General features: G+C 27.0%; 1 non-coding gene across 1 annotated transcript; it reads right to left on the bottom strand.

Moving 5' to 3' along the window:
- Positions 1-911: 911 nt before the first annotated feature.
- Positions 912-3,067, bottom strand: LOC123303998. The gene has a single exon (XR_006536060.1). It is a non-coding gene; the product is annotated as a small subunit ribosomal RNA (ribosomal RNA).
- Positions 3,068-7,548: the final 4,481 nt, after the last annotated feature.

Raw genomic sequence — 7,548 nt, 5'->3', positions numbered from 1 at the left:
CTTTATTTTTAATATAAAAAATAAAATTATTAATTTATATATCTTTATAAATTCTTTTAAAATAAAAAAATTTTTCTAGAATATAAATTATATATTTTATTTTAAATATATATATATATAAATTAAAGATATTATGGTATTAATAAATATATACATAACATTTTTGATATTTTTGTTAGTGCTAGCTAGATATAATAATTAATATTTGGTATATTTTATAGAAATGTATTTATTTTTTTTTTATAAATTATTTTCTACATAAAAATATATATAATATTAATATGGTACAAAACAAATGGGTTTGTTTTTTAACATAATAACTTTTAATAAAAAAAAAGAAATATCAAGACAAAACATAAAGAAATTTAAATTTGAAATAAATTTTATTCTTTAAAAAAATTTTATCTTGTGTTTTCTTTATTTTTATTATATAACATAGAAAAATAAAAATATAGATTATATCAATTATAATCTTATTTTATTTTTCTTAATAGAGATTATATACATATAAACAAATAATTTCAATATATTCTATTTTTAATTTCACTTTTTTATAAGAGAAATTATTTATAGATTTTATTAATAATTATTGTTTAATAATAATAATAATATTGAATATAAAAATATTTTATATGTAACAAATATATTATTAATATTTATATAATATTCTCTATATTATATGTATAGATATATTATGTGTATAAAAAAAGTTTGGCGTATTACTTTAATATGATATCATAACCAAAATAAATCTCTTTTAACACATAATTACTATTATATATTTTTAACAAAATAACATATTAATATGTAATTTTGTTAAAAAAAATATTTCTTATCAATAATATTTTTATTTTTTGGAATATTTAAAAACAATACAAAAAATATAAATAAATATATTTTATATATATCGTTAATGATCCTTCCGCAGGTTCACCTACGGAAACCTTGTTACGACTTTTACTTCCTCTAAATGATCAAGTTTGGTCATCTTCCCAGCAACATCGGCAATATCAGAAATATTGCCGCGTACCAGTCCGAAGACCTCACTAAATCATTCAATCGGTAGTAGCGACGGGCGGTGTGTACAAAGGGCAGGGACGTAATCAACGCGAGCTTATGACTCGCGCTTACTGGGAATTCCTCGTTCATGGGGAACAATTGCAAGCCCCAATCCCTAGCACGAAGGAGGTTCAGCGGGTTACCCGGACCTTTCGGCCTGGGAGGACACGCTGATTCCTTCAGTGTAGCGCGCGTGCGGCCCAGAACATCTAAGGGCATCACAGACCTGTTATTGCTCAATCTCGTGCGGCTAGAATGCCGCCTGTCCCTCTAAGAAGAATTATTTGTACGCCGGCAGTAAAAACCACATCAAAAAACTGCGTACCCATACACCATAACATATGCAACATAAAGCACAATATATACAAAATATAATCTTGATCGTTAAATCTCAAAAATACATGCATATATAAATACAATACATAACACACATGAAAATGAATGAAATGGGAAACAAACAGCCGATGGGCCTTGAGATGCCGGTAAAGTACGTCTATTTAGCAGGCTAGAGTCTCGTTCGTTATCGGAATTAACCAGACAAATCGCTCCACCAACTAAGAACGGCCATGCACCACCACCCACCGAATCAAGAAAGAGCTCTCAATCTGTCAATCCTTCCGGTGTCCGGGCCTGGTGAGGTTTCCCGTGTTGAGTCAAATTAAGCCGCAGGCTCCACTCCTGGTGGTGCCCTTCCGTCAATTCCTTTAAGTTTCAGCTTTGCAACCATACTTCCCCCGGAACCCAAAAGCTTTGGTTTCCCGGAAGCTGCCCGCCGAGTCATCGGAGGAACTTCGGCGGATCGCTAGCTGGCATCGTTTATGGTTAGAACTAGGGCGGTATCTGATCGCCTTCGAACCTCTAACTTTCGTTCTTGATCAATCAAAACATTTTTGGCAAATGCTTTCGCTTCTGTCCGTCTTGCGACGATCCAAGAATTTCACCTCTAACGTCGCAATACGAATGCCCCCATCTGTCCGTATTAATCATTACCTCGGAGTTCCGAAAACCAACAAAATAGAACCGAGGTCCTATTCCATTATTCCATGCACACAATATTCAGGCAAAATTTGAGCCTGCCTTAAGCACTCTAATTTGTTCAAAGTAAACGTACCGGCCCACCTCGACACTCAATTAAGAGCACCGCGACGGGATTGCAATTGGGGGCTGCCACCGCTCTTAACGGTTAAACACTTACGACAAATTACATAATAAAAATATATATAATGCATTAAATAAATAATAACACTAAAATATACTTTATACATAATCTGTACCACCCACCGGTAGGACGTCCCACATAACATGCTAGTTAAACAATGCGAGCATTGAACCAACAGTGTAGGACACAGATTCGACTACGAGCTTTTTAACCGCAACAACTTTAATATACGCTATTGGAGCTGGAATTACCGCGGCTGCTGGCACCAGACTTGCCCTCCAATGGATCCTCGTTAAAGGATTTAAAGTGTACTCATTCCGATTACGGGGCCTCGGATGAGTCCCGTATCGTTATTTTTCGTCACTACCTCCCCGTGCCGGGAGTGGGTAATTTGCGCGCCTGCTGCCTTCCTTGGATGTGGTAGCCGTTTCTCAGGCTCCCTCTCCGGAATCGAACCCTGATTCCCCGTTACCCGTTACAACCATGGTAGGCGCAGAACCTACCATCGACAGTTGATAAGGCAGACATTTGAAAGATGCGTCGCCGGTACGAGACCGTGCGATCAGCTTAAAGTTATTCAGAGTCACCAAATTAAACGATGCAAATTAAAATTTACACCGATTGGTTTTGATCTAATAAAAGCATTCCTTCCATCTCTGGTCGGAACTCTGTTTGCATGTATTAGCTCTAGAATTACCACAGTTATCCAAGTAAATGTGGGTACGATCTAAGGAACCATAACTGATATAATGAGCCTTTCGCGGTTTCACCTTAATTTGGCTTGTACTGAGACATGCATGGCTTAATCTTTGAGACAAGCATATGACTACTGGCAGGATCAACCAGGGAACTATTTGTATTTATAATATTAAATATATAATAATATACATGATATTTTTGTTTTCTTATTATAAGAAAAAAAATTTTCATACAATAATTATTAATATATAATAATATTATTACAATTTCATTTTAAATATCAGATGGTCTCACCCATTACTGATATAAATTTTTTTTTTTTTATATCTCTATTGTTTTAAAATTAATAGAAAAAACATATGAGATATATATATTATTATTAATTTTTTTTTTTTTCAAATATATATTTTATTATGTCATTTATATAATTTTTTTGCTTTTACAAAAAGAAATATATAACATGTTATTCATAATAAATATTATTGAATAAAAAAAAAAAAAAATAATTATGATTTTTGTCAGACCATCACCAAATGGGTCTTAAAATATTTCAAACATTTTCTCATACTCGTCGCTAGATTGAAAGCGTCATTTATTTTTTAATTTTATTTAAAAAGTTAATTTTAAATAAAAAACGTTATAATAACACTTAATATTCTCGCTTGGTATGAGGTGAGTCAATGTAATATTATTTATAAAAATAATTTTTATATAAATATTGTGTGCTCATATGGGAGTGTAAAGTTTAAAACTTATAACCCATGAACTTGCTTTGACAAAAAAATTTATATGTTATTCTATTTATAATCAATAATTTAATAAAAAAAAATTTTTTTTTAAATATTGATATAAAAAGATATACATATAGAGGTTTTTTTACAAAATTCTCATTAATTTTTTTACAAAAATAATAATACAATATTTAATATCAAAATAATCCAAACTGATTACCATCCAGACTATTATCAATATATATAAGATTGTATTATTATTCATTTCAATACATATTTATTAAAACTGAGATAAAATTTCATATATTAATAAATATGCATGTGTAAAAAAAAAAATTTTTATATAATAATTGAAAATGTTTTTGCTATTATTTTGTATACATACATTAAATAATTGATAACAATTTAATACAATGTACACCTAAAAAATAATAACAGCATATACATATTCGAAACATTACTAGCAAAAAAACCAAAATACAATATTAAATATCAAAATAAACCAAACTGATTACCATCCAGAATATTTTGAGTATATATATATATAATTTTGTATATTTTGCGTTCATGTTAATAAAATATATAAATGATACATATTTGAAAAGTGTTATTCTTCTTTCTGTTTTTTCGTAATATCATGGTGTCCATAGACATGCAAAAGCGTCATACCAAGCCATATACATACCTACACCACCTTTGTTGAATGATACACGAACAGTATGAAAATTAAACAACATATTCAATATCATTTTATATTATACTAAAATAAATGTTATTCTATTAAGAAAGTGTATATTTTTAAATTTGGCATTCATTACATAGTCAAAATACAATAATAATATAGATGATACATATACGATAATTGTTATTTTTCTTTCTGTTTTTTCGTGATATCATGGTGTCCATAGAATTGCAACGACGTCATACCAAGCCATATACAACTCTACACCACCTTTGTTGAATGATACACTTAGAGTATGAAAAATAAACAAATTATACTATATCATACTATATCATATATGTAAGACTGTTGAACATAATACCACAAAATACACTATTTCATATAGATATACATTCATTCTTGTCAACATAAAAGTACGTTATAAATGATACATATACAATAAGTTTTATTCCTCTTTCTGTTATTCCGTAATATCATAGTGTCCATAGAATTGCAACGACGTCATACCAAGCCATATACAACTCTACACCACCTTTGTTGAATGATACACGGACAGTATGAAAAATAAACAACCTATTCTATACCATTTAATATCATACTAAAACATGAAACAAATGTTATTCTATTAAAAAGTGTATTATTTTATTATATTTAGTATTCATTACACAGTCAACATACATAAATGATACATATACGATAAGTGTTATTCCTCTATCTGTGCATCCGTAATATCATAGTGTCCATAGAATTGCAACAACGTCATACCAAGCCATATACAACTCTACACCACCTTTGTTGAATGATACACGGACAGTATGAAAAATAAACAACTTATACTATACCATACTATATCATATGTGTGAGACTGCTGAACGTAATACCACTAATACACTGTTATACATAGATATACATTCATCTCATTAACTTACACGCACTATCCATCATATATATTAAAGACATTACACCCGGTGCTTCAAACTCAAAATATGATAATGTTTAAAATGGCTTTAAACATCATAAACTTTACAGAATAATCAAAATTTAAAGAAAAAAATTTTAAAAAAAAAATTTTTTTCAGCTAAAAATTTTTATTTTGGGACCAAAAAAAATTTTTTTTTGCTTTTATCATATTTTATTAAATGAAATTTATGCATTATAATAAATTATTCAATAAACATTAATAATTATAATAAATTATTAAAAAATTTTTGGAATTAATGCAAATTTTTAGAAAAAAATGTATATTTTTTTTTTATATACAAATCGTACATGTTATATTGCGACAGGGTACCGGTATAATACATGTGATACATATGTAGATTTTCGAAAAAATTTTTATCCTTTTAAATGGTCCTAAATACTATATAAAGGTAAAATATATAGAATTTTTCGGGATTCATTAAAAAATTTTAGGGAAAAAATTTCATTTTATTTTATATACAAATCGTACATGTTATATTGCGACAGGGTACCGGTATAATACATGTGATACATATGTAGATTTTCGAAAAAATTTTATCCTTTTAAATAGTCCTAAATACTATATAAAGGTGAAATATATAGAATTTTTCGGGATTCATTAAAAAATTTTAGGGAAAAAATTTCATTTTATTTTATATACAAATCGTACATGTTATATTGCGACAGGGTACCGGTATAATACATGTGATACATATGTAGATTTTCGAAAAAAATTTTATCCTTTTAAATAGTCCTAAATACTATATAAAGGTAAAATATATAGAATTTTTCGGGATTCATTAAAAAATTTTAGGGAAAAAATTTCATTTTATTTTATATACAAATCGTACATGTTATATTGCGACAGGGTACCGGTATAATACATGTGATACATATGTAGATTTTCGAAAAAAATTTTATCCTTTTAAATAGTCCTAAATACTATATAAAGGTAAAATATATAGAATTTTTCGGGATTCATTAAAAAATTTTAGGGAAAAAATTTCATTTTATTTTATATACAAATCGTACATGTTATATTGCGACAGGGTACCGGTATAATACATGTGATACATATGTAGATTTTCTAAAAAATTTTTATCCATTTAAATGCTTCTAAATACTGTATAATGCAAATATATATAATAATTTACAGAATTAATACAAAATTTTTATTGTACAAATTCACATTAATAGTTAATTGGTTAAAAAAAAATTTCAATACACAATGGGAATCAGGCTATTTTATTGGAACTTATTTATAATTAATTCATAATATATTTTTCTATATAAATTGATTAATTGATTTTACATTCACCGTGTAAACGTATACACCATTCAAGTAACATAAAAAAAAAAAAAAAAAAAAAAATTATTATTATATTCTAGTAATACATAATAGTTATTCGCTAAAAAATATTTAATAGACAATAAAAATCTGACTATTCTGTTGTGAACTTATAAATTATTGATTCAAAATATATTTCTCTACCTAAATTTATTAATTGTATACACGCCCCCATGTACGTTGTTCAAGTCATATATTATTTTGCATAAGGATTACAAATAAATATTATATAATAAATAAGAGTTAATAAAAATTTAAAATTTATTATCCATTTTAAATTTATCAGCTAAATAAATATTTTTACATTCTTTTAAATTATTACTTTTTATTGTATTAAGAGTATATATCTAGTTTTATTAATCTTAATCCTTTTACAAGCACTAATATTATTTATACATAATATATTTTTATTTTATGTATGGAAAGCATAACTTGCTAAATACATCCTAACAATTTAAAAACTTTTCATTTGATTAATATTATTTACAATAGCTAATATTAATAGAATCTGAATAATCAAAATTATTTCTTTAAATATATGAATTCCGAATGTAAGTGTCCATCATAATACTTCATTAAGTTTATATTTGGCTAGCAACCTGTTATGCATAAATTGCTTTAAAGGTTGCCTACTAAACATATTATAATTATAATTATTAACAATTTTTGTCAATTGCGATTGCATTTTTTAGTATAATCAATGGTAGCGATTATAAGTAAAAACAATTAAAATCATTATAATAATTGTTAGCGATTATAATCAATATTGATAAGATGGAAACAAAAAGTGTTTATTCATAAAAAAAGCTCTTTAATTTATTACATTTAAAAACAAAAATTTTCTAACATAATAAATTAAAGAGCATTTATTATCAATACCATTTCTTACCATAATCGACTAAAAATATTA

The sequence above is a fragment of the Chrysoperla carnea genome, assembly GCF_905475395.1.
Source record: "Chrysoperla carnea chromosome X unlocalized genomic scaffold, inChrCarn1.1 SUPER_X_unloc_175, whole genome shotgun sequence".
Taxonomy (NCBI): Eukaryota; Metazoa; Arthropoda; class Insecta; order Neuroptera; family Chrysopidae; genus Chrysoperla; species Chrysoperla carnea.
The sequence above is the reverse complement of the archived record's forward strand: the minus strand, read 5'-3'. Positions and strand labels throughout refer to the sequence as shown.